We start from the raw sequence: 13,067 nt of genomic DNA, 5'->3' as shown, positions 1-13,067 counted from the left end.
AAGAACAAAGTGTACTAATCAGTAAGATCAGACTGATGCCCCGGGACACCCTTCCTCCGTGACAATCCACATCTTTTAACACGCCCTCTCTTGACCCAACGCCTCACATACTTGGGAAAAAAAAAATATAACAAGAATTAGTATAAAATTATAGTCACTAAGTCACCTACTTGTAGGCTCTTATTGTATGAGAGTACACTCAAAGTGGACAATATCATACCATTATGGAGAGTCGTGCCCATGACAATCCCCCTCGAATTTTTCCAAGGCCCATGACAATCCCCTTTTATATATATATATATATATATATATATGAATTTCAAACATAGTGAAACAAAACAGAATTTTTTCGAAGACCCATGACAATCCCCCTCTATATATATGAATATCACATTCATAGTGTAAAATAAAACAGAATTTCTCCTAGGCTCATGACAATTCCCTTATATAAATATAAATGTGATGAACAAAAAAAAATTATAAAAGGAACTATGACAATCCCCCTATATACATATGAATGTGATGAACAAAAAAATTATAAATGGAACTAATAAAGAATTCATGCTAGTGCCCTTCTCCATCAATGACGAGATCATGATGGTCGGAACTTGAACTTCGAGCTGAACAAAACGGAAAAGAAACGCCTCTAACCCGACGATTCCGTCGTGGCTAGGAACGTCGGTAACTAACATTGGAACGTGGTTGTAGAATCCACCGTGCTCATCGTAGGTGATGATGAACAGAGTTTCGTTCCACTACGGCGAAGATCTGAGCGTCTCGTAAACCTCCTTGATGAGCATCTGTCCTTGGTACACATCGTGCGATGGATGATCATTGTTCCCCGGCTCCAGCGGCAGATCGAAGTACCGCAGCTCTAGCACCATGTAGTTCGACAATTTCCCTGATTTGCGTGCCGCTTGAAGTCCAAATCAAACAGATGAAATTTGTTTAGGTATTTTAGTTTCCATAGATTTTCGTAGGCCAGAGTCGATGGAAGGTTCTGGAAGTAGATTCCGAAAGACATTCCAGCATCGTCGAGATTCTCGAAGATCGTTCGCTGTGAATAGCCTTTGCCAAGGAATGACGAAATGTTACTCGTGGCTCCGGCGGAGGTTCCTGAGTGAACGTAGAGCCGATTCGGCATCGTCGAGGTCGGTGCCGACGCGAACCACCTGTAAAATCAGTTCGCACATTTCAATTTTTGTTTACAATCAAACTAATCGACTGATAATCGCAATTTCCAAATCCTTCAATTTAAGAACACACAATTACAAATCTGCAACCTAAAAAGAAATTACAACGAAACCACCTGTCGAAAATTGCAAACTTGGAGACGAGAGACTTGTAGACGGTGACCACATTGGGCTGAAATCCATTTATTACATCGGCAGACATGGCGTTGGTGTTGTCCATGGAGAATGCCTGCTGAGCGAATCCGTTCATGGGCAGGAGATTATCGGAGGTGTTAACGGAGCCGAAAATGTGCTCTTGAATGGCTTGGAAGGAGTGGCCAGGGTCGGGGTCGACATAGTGAGCCTGGTCCTTGAAGAAGAACGGTTTCGATTTCGAATCAGCGGCGTTGAGGAAGTTGGATTTAGTGCCATCAACGCCATTGATTTTAGAGTTGAATTTGTTCATCCAGCCGAGCATGTGATCAAAGGAGCGATTCTCCATGACAAGAACGATAATGATTTTGATGGAAGAGCCATGGAAGAGGGGAGGGTAGAAGGTCAATAGGAGAAGGAAGAAGGCAATGGATTTGGCCGCCAGTGATGTAGAGGGAATTGTTCTTTCCATCTGTAGAAACAGAAAGAAAGAAAGTTGAAATGAAGACCGAATGTTTGCGTTCCTTATAAATGGAACAAATGGCAATGAGTGTCACTTGTGTCCTCCATGTTTTTGTAAGTAAAAGACTTCCATGTTAATAAGGTTTTGTATCATCAGGTTATTATGCCAGGACTATTAGAGCATCGAAACTACTAGAGGATCGGGACTAGGGTTGTTGCCGAAAACAGGCTTAAAGACTTCCGTTATTTTCAAATTTGAAAAGAGATTTTATATCTAATTAAAAACAATAATATTTTCAAACGAAATAAAACCGAGTTTATTTGTAGTTTGCTTGTAGCATCGTTTTACAACTAAAACAATACGTCTCCAAAATGAAACCCATGACACAGCCAACAGTATTCCTCATCACGCCCCCAATTGTACTATTGACTTTACATGGATTACTAGGTTGGTAGGGTTCGTACATAGTATCCTAATCATAAACATGAGATGGACTGACCTCATTCTTGAGCCAATTACTATGATATAATGTGAACCGTGAGTCTAGACAGTTCACTATTAGAGGTCAACATGAGGTGGACTAACTTCATTCTTGAGCCAACTACTGTGTTACAATGTGAACCCGTGAATCTAGATAGTTCACTATTAGAGGTCAAAAGGCGACTTCCTGGTAGGCCCAACATAGTACTCTGATAAAATGGCACATGATAAGCGTCAACAATAACTGGATTTGCAAAGTTAGAGGTTCTTCTAAGATCCTTGCAAACGTTCACAAATAAAACTTAGGATACGATCGTGTAGTTAAACCAATTGAGATACACTAACTTTTTTCCTAATGCATTGCTCTTGGATCATCATGTGACAGGAATCATTTGAGTTTGGAGCTCTAGTATACGCAATCGATTTGTCCTCATATAATATCCTGCTCATGTGTATGAGGGTCCATGCTCATGTGTATGAGGGTCCATATACGGACTCTAGATTGACAGAGTCCGTCTATACATATGTCATATGATTCTCATGTAATAGCAAGGAACTAACTAATTACACACCTAGTTAATTAAGCTAGAAGTATGACCGGACACGTTTAAGACCAAATAACCAGTAAGTAGCTATACTTCAAGATGTTTTTTAAATTTGTGTAATTTTTTTAATATTTGGTATAAAATGTTGTGTTAAGGTAAAAATTAGTTATAGTAGACATNCCTTTTACTTACTTTTCTTTTCTTTTTGTTTGTTTTCGATTTCGTCTTTTTAGTCACGGTTCAATTTTTCGAAGCCTAAAAAATCGAGTTGTGACATACTCAGGCCGTATGACACATCATTTTTCGGGTAAAAGCAATACGCACTTGTACAGAGGACGGCAACATCGCAAGCAGAGACTGTGACACGAGCATAGGGTAGATTCATATTTAAATTTCTAAGTTTAGGTTAGAATAGGTTGTTATGCATTTCATTGTTTTAAATTATTTTGTATTGCTTTTATTTTCTTTAAATTTCAGTATTTCGTATTTAAACACGAAAGACCATGGCTGTGTTTTCCAGAGAAAAAGTTGTTTTAAACATTTTTCAAAGTTTACGTTATAAATGATATTCATGTAAGAGTTATATGGAAAACATCATCATAATAAGATAAACGTCACGCAATCATCATACTCCTCATATTGCCATAAAGTGAATCAAACATCAAGTACGTCAGTCGTCAAAATATATATATACTATGCACATCATCAAGCATCATAACTCATACATCATTATATACTCATACGGCATCATACGATACAGCTCATACATCATTATAACTCATACAATTTTTAGCCTATCCTATAGTAAGGTCACTTACGTGATAGCTTATACTGGTGTCACCAATTTATTCTGAATGAAAGTTTGATTTTATCCTTTGTATCCAAATCAACCTATATGAATCCATGACATCAATTTCACGTTCAATTCTCTAACTCTTACAATGGTTCATGTGCTAGACTTCATGCAAGCATTAAAAACTTTGCATGAATAAATTCTTGGAAACGTTATAATATACATCTAAATATATATACATAAATGTGAAATACGGCTCTAAAACGGCCTCAAATACCTTATCGAGGCCAAAAACAGGTCTAGGGGGGTCGAAACAGTAAAAACTGGGCTAAAATCCGAGAAGCCGAGTCGAAACAGTCGCTGGGAGTCACCGGAGCTTCGCAGGAAAGAAACCAAGCCGCTTGCGCCGAGCTGAGCTGAGGGACCACCTAAGCCACTATGTGCCACGTGGTAACAGTAGAATGAGCCACGTCGTGCAGTGGCGTCGGGTCGAGGCGCGGGTCACAGTCCGGTTCGGGTTGCGATTCGAGTCATCGGCTGCAGAAGTCTACTGGGCCAGACTGATCATTGGGCCTCGACTTACTAGACTGGGCTTAGATTGGTTTGGGCCTCGAGTCTGGGTACTCGGTTGGGGCTGACTGGATCCAATGGATCCTTCTTCCTTACCCGACTTCTGCGCAATTTAACGGCGCATTTTCTCTCTCCTTCTCGCAGCATTTTCGTTGCCCGATTTTGATCCTCTTTCTTTCTTTTCCTTTCTCTTTGTCGTCCCTCTTTTCTTCCTCGAAGTTTTGTGGCCTAAAAATTCCTAAAAACCACAGATCTAAGAACGTTTAGGAAAACCCAATTTTCTGACCTTGGTTACCGACGACGGCGCTTACGAAAAGGCACAAAACGCACCTTGAGTTATTGTGCTATTGTTAGGGATCCCTCTTGTGATGGTAACTGAGCGTTTGACATCGGTGTTTGGGTGGTTTGGGACTCGTTGGAAAAAGTTTGCGACTTGCCGGCGTTACTCGAAATCTCTCTCTCTCGTATTTTCTTTCTTTTCTTTGCTTGCAGGTAATATGAGGTGTTCTGGGAGTCGTGGGCTGAAGGCTGAGCGGGGTGCAGTTGTCGTTTCGCGTGGGATCTACGAAACTCGACGGTCTGAGTTTTTTTTCCTTTTCCTTTTCTTTTTTTCGGGTCATTACATTATATAGCCCTAAAAATAACATTCGTCCTTGAAAGTCTCAAACTCTTGTACTAACTCGGGGTATTTTTCTCTTATTTTGACCTCACGCTCCCACGTGGCTTCCTCGCTGTGGTGATTCCGCCACAACACCTTATCGAACGCAATGTTCATGTTGCGTAAGGCTTTTACTTCTCTAGCTAAGATTTTTACTAGTTTTTCCTCTAACTCAGAACTTCATTGAGTTGGAGTGGTTCGTAGTCTATTACGTGGATAGGGTCCGTAATGTACTTCCTCAGCATCGACACGTGAAATACATCATGCACTCTTGAGAGGGCGGGAGGTAGGGCTAACTTATATGCTACTAGACCAATTCGCTCTAGAATCTCGAATGGTCCAATGAATCTGGGACTTAACTTGCCCTTACGTCCGGACCTCAAGACACCTTTCATAGGTGCCACCTTGAGGAATACCAGGTCCCCTATCTTGAACCCTAAGCTTCTACGCTTACATCGGCGTTGCTGTTCTGTCTACTTTGAGCTGTACGCATCCACACTCGAATTTTCTGGACAGCCTCATTGGTGATTCGAACCAGCTCGGGTCCTACTAACTCTCTCTCGCCTACTTCGTCCCAACATAGTGGGACCTACACCGTTGCCTAAATAGGGCCTCAAACGATGTCATACCAATAGTGGCTTGGAAGCTGTTATTATACGAGAATTCCATAAGGTGGAATTTGGAATCCTAACTTCCCTTAAAATCTAGTATGCAAGCGCGTAACATGTCGTCTAGAATTTGGTTTAAACGCTGCATTTGTCCATCTGTTTGGGGGTGGAAGGTAGTATTAAAGTTGAGGCAGGTACCCAACGCTTTTTGAAGTCCGCGCTAGAACGATGACGTAAAGCATGGATCCCGTCCGATACTATAGACACTGGGACTCCATGTAGTCTTACTATTTCTTTCACATACAGTTGTGCCCAATTGTCAACTGTATATGTAGCTTTCTCATGTAGGAAGTGTGCCGACTTGGTCAACCTATCGACAACTACCCAGATCACTGTATAGCCTTTGAGCGTTTTGGGTAATCCTACTATGAAGTTCATTGCTATGTTTTCCCACTTCCACTTCGGTATGCTTAGGGGCTGCAACAACCCCACCACCTTTTATCTAGAAGCTTTCACTTGTTGAGAAACTAAGCACTTGCTCACAAACTCGGCCACGTCCCTCTTCATGCTCCTCCACCAAAAGTGTTGTTTTAAATCTTGTACATCTTAGTACCTCCTGGATGCATGGCAAATGGCGAGTTGTGAGCTTCCGTCAGTATCTCTTTCCTTAAATCTTCTATTGTCGGAACACATAGGTGTCCCTAATGCAATAGNTCGTCTAGAATTTGGTTTAAACGCTGCATTTGTCCATCTGTTTGGGGGTGGAAGGTAGTATTAAAGTTGAGGCAGGTACCCAACGCTTTTTGAAGTCCGCGCTAGAACGATGACGTAAAGCATGGATCCCGTCCGATACTATAGACACTGGGACTCCATGTAGTCTTACTATTTCTTTCACATACAGTTGTGCCCAATTGTCAACTGTATATGTAGCTTTCTCATGTAGGAAGTGTGCCGACTTGGTCAACCTATCGACAACTACCCAGATCACTGTATAGCCTTTGAGCGTTTTGGGTAATCCTACTATGAAGTTCATTGCTATGTTTTCCCACTTCCACTTCGGTATGCTTAGGGGCTGCAACAACCCCACCACCTTTTATCTAGAAGCTTTCACTTGTTGAGAAACTAAGCACTTGCTCACAAACTCGGCCACGTCCCTCTTCATGCTCCTCCACCAAAAGTGTTGTTTTAAATCTTGTACATCTTAGTACCTCCTGGATGCATGGCAAATGGCGAGTTGTGAGCTTCCGTCAGTATCTCTTTCCTTAAATCTTCTATTGTCGGAACACATAGGTGTCCCTAATGCAATAGTCCTTCATCTGAGGACTTCGAGAATCCATCTATTGGACTTTCGTCTAACTGTCCTAGGACTTTCTGCAGGTTAGGATCCTCTCGTTGGGAGGTAATAATTCTCTGCCTAAGCGTAGGTTGTACTGTGAGTCGGGCTAGCTGTGCTATGACTCCCTCGGTCGCTACAGTTGTAACGACCTGAAATTTTCTACTTAATTTAAGGTCGCTACTGTATACATATCCTAAACATTGAATACGGAAGACTTCATTAAAATTCCATAAAACATAACCTTTATCTTAAAACATAGCCATGGACTTATGTGTTTCGAAAACATCTTTAAAACGACACAACAAAAGACTAAATAAAATAAATAAGCGTTTAAGTTAAGAACATCCTATTCTAGCCTAAGTCTAAGAAAATAAATACCACTACCCTATGCATGTGCCATGGTCTCGAGGAATGTCTCGCCTTAACCTGAAAAATGTTGTAGCACATGGCTTGAGTATTTAAAGAAATACGCAGTAAGTGACCCCACTATTGGGAGTTATGTCACGACCCAATTTTCGAGGCTTCGAAAAACTGAATCGAAAAGACGAAATCGAAAACAAATAAAAAGAAAAGAAAAGTAAAGTAAAAGGTAAAAATACCATTTAATTAAAACAAAATAGAGAAAAGTTTTGTTTCAAATTATTACAAAAGGAATTACAAATATAAAATGAAATACAAAAGACTCCAAATATGAAAACGGACGAAGGACTCTAAAAGACCAACAAGGGACTGACGCTCCGGAACGACACCCCTCTGTGACAATGCAGCTCTCGAACACCTCCCTGTATCGACTGGTATCTAAAAAAAAAAAAAGGGAGAAAGGGGTGAGTATAAAAATATACTCAGTAAGCAACCTACTTGTAGGCTCTTTTCGCATCCTTATCTTAGTAGGTATACACGGTCTTATCTTTGGGTTCTAGTGAGTGCGAATCACGCTACGACTCTCTTTTCTGTACCTTAGGAGGCTTGCCCATCTTATGCAGTGGAATGATCAGTGTCTTGAGGAGAGGCGCGACCTCATAAGTAAATCTGAGGGGATCGTATGGTTGGATCTGAATACGTAACTCTCTCTGAACATCATCCATGGAGGTTAGCTAACAACCCTCACACGGGATCATACATCCACTAAAATCGGGGGTTGCGATCCCCTGTGTGCCGATCAGCTACTAAATCATCCTAGTGGTTCCATGTCCCCCGCTCAGGGATGGGTTTCTACGATCAGGAGTTCTGTTTAGAAGACCCCTTAGCTATCACCACTAGGTCTGGGCTTGTCACACTTCCCTGTCCGGATCTGCCAAGCTCAAGGATCTCCATACCGGAGCTCTGTCTTGACGATACGATATCGGAGCAGAGAAGGAAGTGGAGGTTCTGATGACACTATCCACACTGCTCGACTCTAACGGGTTACCTACAGTTACCGTGGTGACCTACTATTCCTTCTAGGGTGGAACTTGGTGGCTTAGACTTGAATTCGTGCATCTCTAGGATTCTCGTGCAAGCTCTCACAAACCTATCGGGTTTGGAATTCTGCGCTCTGGATCCGTTGGTAATCGTTTCGCGGGTCTAAATGCACGGTATTCTAGAGGTTCCCCAATCTAAGATCTCGTCTAGCCTACTTAGTTACAAGCACCCTAATCTAAGCTTATAATTTTTTCATATTCAACCAGAAAGATAACACAAGGAATCATCATGCATAGGAGTTAACACGCAGCAGTTCATGCAATATTAACAAACATGCTCAATGGGAAGATAATGTCAATTTATACCTGAAGTGCAGATTTCACAAGTTTCCCATCCTCCTTATGCATACATACATTATCAGAATCTCAATCTAAACATATTACATAATCATTAATATCTACAAGCCATAGATTTCCTTATTTATTTCATTTTCATGGTTTCCATACTAATATGTTAGGTTCGGTTAGCTAGGTTTATGGGTATGATAGCATGCATGCATCCAAGTGGTTCCTACAAGTACTGCTCGTGGAAATCCAAATGACTACTTACTTGGTTGACGCGTGCCTTCCCAAGCTCGAATTATTTGCCAGAAAAGGTTCCAAAAATTCTGGAATATCCTTGGTCCTAATTCACATAAAAATAGGATCAGAGTTGAAATTGGGGCGAAAAACAAGCCAGGAGGCCAAATGTGTGAGAGAATGAGGTCCCACGCGCCGTGCACGCGCCAGCAAGTCCCCACATGTGCCGGCACACGCACGGGCAGTGCCGCGTTTCGAACCCCAGCGGCCGTGGACTTACCTTCGAATTTTATGGGCGTGACACGTGGTGCACAGTGATTAGCAGGAAAAATCAGGTTGGACCGCGAGTTTCCGGACCGGTTCGGCGGGTGTACGGGTCAACCCGACTCAGTGCACCAGTGGAACGCTACCACGTGACGCACGCTGGCTCCGCCGCGCTCCTCCGTTCGCCAGTCGACGCATGGCAGTCTCTTTCTCTCTCCTACGTGTGTTTCAAATTTCCAGATGTTAGCGCTTTCGATCTATTTTCTTCGGATTTTCTTATCTTTCAATCCGTAATCCATATCAACGATGTTTCTTCACGAAAATTGTACATCTCATATTCTACTTCTACAATATATTTTTCCTTTATTTTTTTCTTTGAATACAGGATGAGTTAAGGCCGTCCAAAGATACGGAAAAACTCACATTTTCTGTTTTCGATCAGTTTACCCGAAGTCCGACTAAACTCCGATTATCGTCCAGGAACTTCAATAAACCTGTGTGAATCTTATTTTAGTTACATACCACAAAAAATCTAGATCTAACGCTCAAGAAACTCCTCAGATCTAGATAAAATTGAAACAAGAAGTTCGGAACTTTACTTTGTCCGTTCTCGAATTTTTTTGCCGGAATGAGTGAATCCACCACCCAAACTCCTTTTCCAGCACCGAGAGAAGTATTGCTTCGAACTTTCTTGCCTTGGATTCGATCTTCAACGACAGTTTGTCTTCTCTGCTCTTCCTCTCTCCCAAACCCTAACTTTTTTTTTTTCTTTTTCTTTTTCTTTTTCTTTTCTTTACTGTCTCTTTCTTCTTAGAGCCCAAACAACTAGACCCCTTAGGTATGAGCAGGGGCAATGTCTCTTTCTTGCCCCTGTGTTGTTATTTTTATTTTTTATTTATTTATCTAAAAATTCGGATATTACAGGTTAAATGCAAGAACATGTGAATGCAATGACGAGACCTATCATTTTAATCTATTTCCTACGGTACTGTCCTAACGGGTAACTTGGATGTGTACCATATACTCTACACACAGCCCATACATGTGAGTATGGACTCACCAGTCAGTTCGCACACTGCTAGGCCACTTTTCTTGTCAGGCGAGCATACTCTGGGAGCTCCTTAAGCAAGACACCCGTTATTACTAGTAACCATCGCGGCAACATTACGTAAAATAAAATGATCGTACCACTACCGGCAACATTATGTAAAACATAATGATCGTACCCCTACCGACAACATTATGTAAAACGTAATGATCCTATCCCTGTCCGTCATGATGAAATAGGGATATCCCCCAATGCATGAGCACACATAATGCATGAGGTCCCAATATTTTTTCATTTTCAACATTATTAAATATAACCCCACTATTGTTTTACATTCATATTATATCTTTTCTCATTTTTCAGTTCTCATATCATGCATAATTCTAACGGGGATATATTTCATTTAATTTATCGTTATATCGTGTCATTCATAACAGGTTGTATACATACAATTTAAAAAACATAACATAACGCTCCATGCTTTTAACATGTCATTTCATAACGTGCAATTCATACAACAATTACCTCAATGGTCACATAAAACAATCTAAATAGAACATATCACATCACAATATATCGTATCATAAGCATGTCATATCGTAAACACTTCGTGGTCATATCGTTCCCCAACTTATCATAGCCTTAATGTTCTTATACCTATCACAGTCATATCGTTACGTGAACGTACCTTAGTCATATCATCAGAGGAACGTATCCTAACGCTATCGTTCTATCAATCTATCACAAACCTATCCCTTTCTACCCATAACCTAACCGTATTCTTTCATCAATCTCTCCTACCCATAGCACTCCTGTATGTAGCCTAACCTTAACGTTTCATGAACGTATCTTACTCCTGTCGTTATATTTCGTTTTGTGCATCCTTCTCGTATCCTATCTCAAACATATCATTGAACACATCGTACCGTAATTATTATCATACAATTCACATATTATAACATATACATAACATATAAGAAGCATATCGATCCACAGACAATTCACACATTAATATATATGACACGTGCAGAACCACGGGGCACGTGTCAACATCAAATATAACCATGTCGATAGTAAGGCCACTTACCTGATTAGCGTAGGCTGATGTCCTGACGTTATCCTTAATGAAAGTCCATTGAAATCCAAGTCAACCTACGTGAGCCCATGACATCAGTTTCAAATTTGAACTTCTATTAAAATTGTTTCTCTAATTTATATTGGTCCATGTGTTTTACTTCATGCAAACGTTAAAGTCTCTTGAAATATTTATATATGTTTGTTATAGTATTATTTTCATACAAACCATTTAATACCCTTTAATATTTTCCAAATATTCTATTTTTTCTTACTGTGTTTAATACCCGTTAACATTGTTATTGTGTTTACCTTTTTTTTTTCTTCTTTATAATTATATTCAACTCCTTCCTATCTATTGTTGTGTTTCCTTCTTACTAGTATTCGTTATTAAATATATTTTCTCTATTTATTTAATATATCTAATATACTAAATATTAATTTGACATTTCAAATTAAATTTATTTTCTCTATATTGAATATCAATTTGAACCCTTCAAATTTTCTTTCAAATAAATTGAACCTTTTAGTGTTACTATGAGCTAGCAATGAGACCTTATGGACCTACCGATTATAAGCTCCAATGATACAAAATTAATTAATTAAACTCTTTAATTAATCAATTTTCATTCATTAACTATAAGTCACTCGACTATAGGCCTAGAGTTGCACTCTTATGTACTATAGGACAAGTTATGTCCATTGATATAATCATTATAAGCAAGTCGATCCATCACGAGTTGTTCATAATTACAGCTGGGTCAAAAGTTCGTTTTACCCCTATAATTACATCTTTCACCTTAAGTACCACTCATTCTCTACTGAACAATTTGTTTATCATCCAATCATAAACAAGTCCCTCTTGGGCCAATGAGAGGGTGGGGTCCCATTGTTCAAGTCCCGAAATCAGTACTTAAGAGAACAACTCATCTACTTTCCTTATATGGGAAGGAGTAGATTCCATCTCATGATATTATGTTCCCAACTTCTTATTTGGCCAAGTCCCCAAAATGTTAGGCATATTGAATCGGCTAAAAGAGTCATTCTCACCCATGTAAATTAAAGGACAAGCCCTCACAGGCAGGAGTTCATAGCTCACTCAGGATTAAGATCGAGTCGCATATGATCATCATGTGAAATATTAATCTTCTCAATTAACGAATTTATAAAGAGAATTAAATATTTCTTGGTCTAGTCTTATACAAACTCATTGTACAGGATACCCCCACTTACATGTCTCCACATGAACGATTTGAATAAAATCATTTGTAACGATTACAAAGTGGGCTGTATCAATAGTGTTACCAGGATAAGGCACCCAACCTTATCCATATACTATAGACTGTTTAGGTTATTAATTGAACACGATCCTCTTGTATGTCAACCACATACGGTTCAAGATTACATTAATAACCTTGGATTTTCATACCATAGATAACAATTAAATTAAAAATAAAATAATAAAAATTATTGTTAAAAACTAAATAATTAATTACGAGGCTTTAGGGCATAAATCCCAACAGCTCATGCATTTGAGGATACCCCTTACCCTTCACGATAATACGGAAGCGTACATTACGTGGCAGGAAAACGCTCATTATGGCTATCATAATGTTGCGACGGTTAGGCAGGAGAACGATCATTATGTTTAACCTAATGTTGTCGTGACGGTTACTAGTTTTAAGGGGTGTCCGGCCTAAGGAGCTCCTAAAGTATGCTTGCCCGACAAGGAAAGTGGGTCAGCGGTGTGCGAACTGACGGGTGAGTCCATACTCACACGCATGGGCTGTGTGTAGAGTATATGGTACACATCCAAGTTACCCGTTAGGATAGTGCCGTAAAAAAATAGACTGAAATGATAGGTCCCGTCATTACATTTGCATGTTCTTGCATTAGCCCCAATAGTGGGGTCACTTACTAAGTA

General features: G+C 40.0%; 1 pseudogene; it reads right to left on the bottom strand.

The window, feature by feature from the left end:
- Positions 1-548: 548 nt before the first annotated feature.
- Positions 549-1,797, bottom strand: LOC111784791 (annotated as a pseudogene).
- Positions 1,798-13,067: the final 11,270 nt, after the last annotated feature.

Source organism: Cucurbita pepo, unplaced genomic scaffold (assembly GCF_002806865.2).
Source record: "Cucurbita pepo subsp. pepo cultivar mu-cu-16 unplaced genomic scaffold, ASM280686v2 Cp4.1_scaffold000278, whole genome shotgun sequence".
NCBI classification, from domain to species: Eukaryota; Viridiplantae; Streptophyta; class Magnoliopsida; order Cucurbitales; family Cucurbitaceae; genus Cucurbita; species Cucurbita pepo.
Note: the sequence above shows the minus strand (reverse complement) of the source record. Positions and strands in the feature narration are given on the sequence as shown.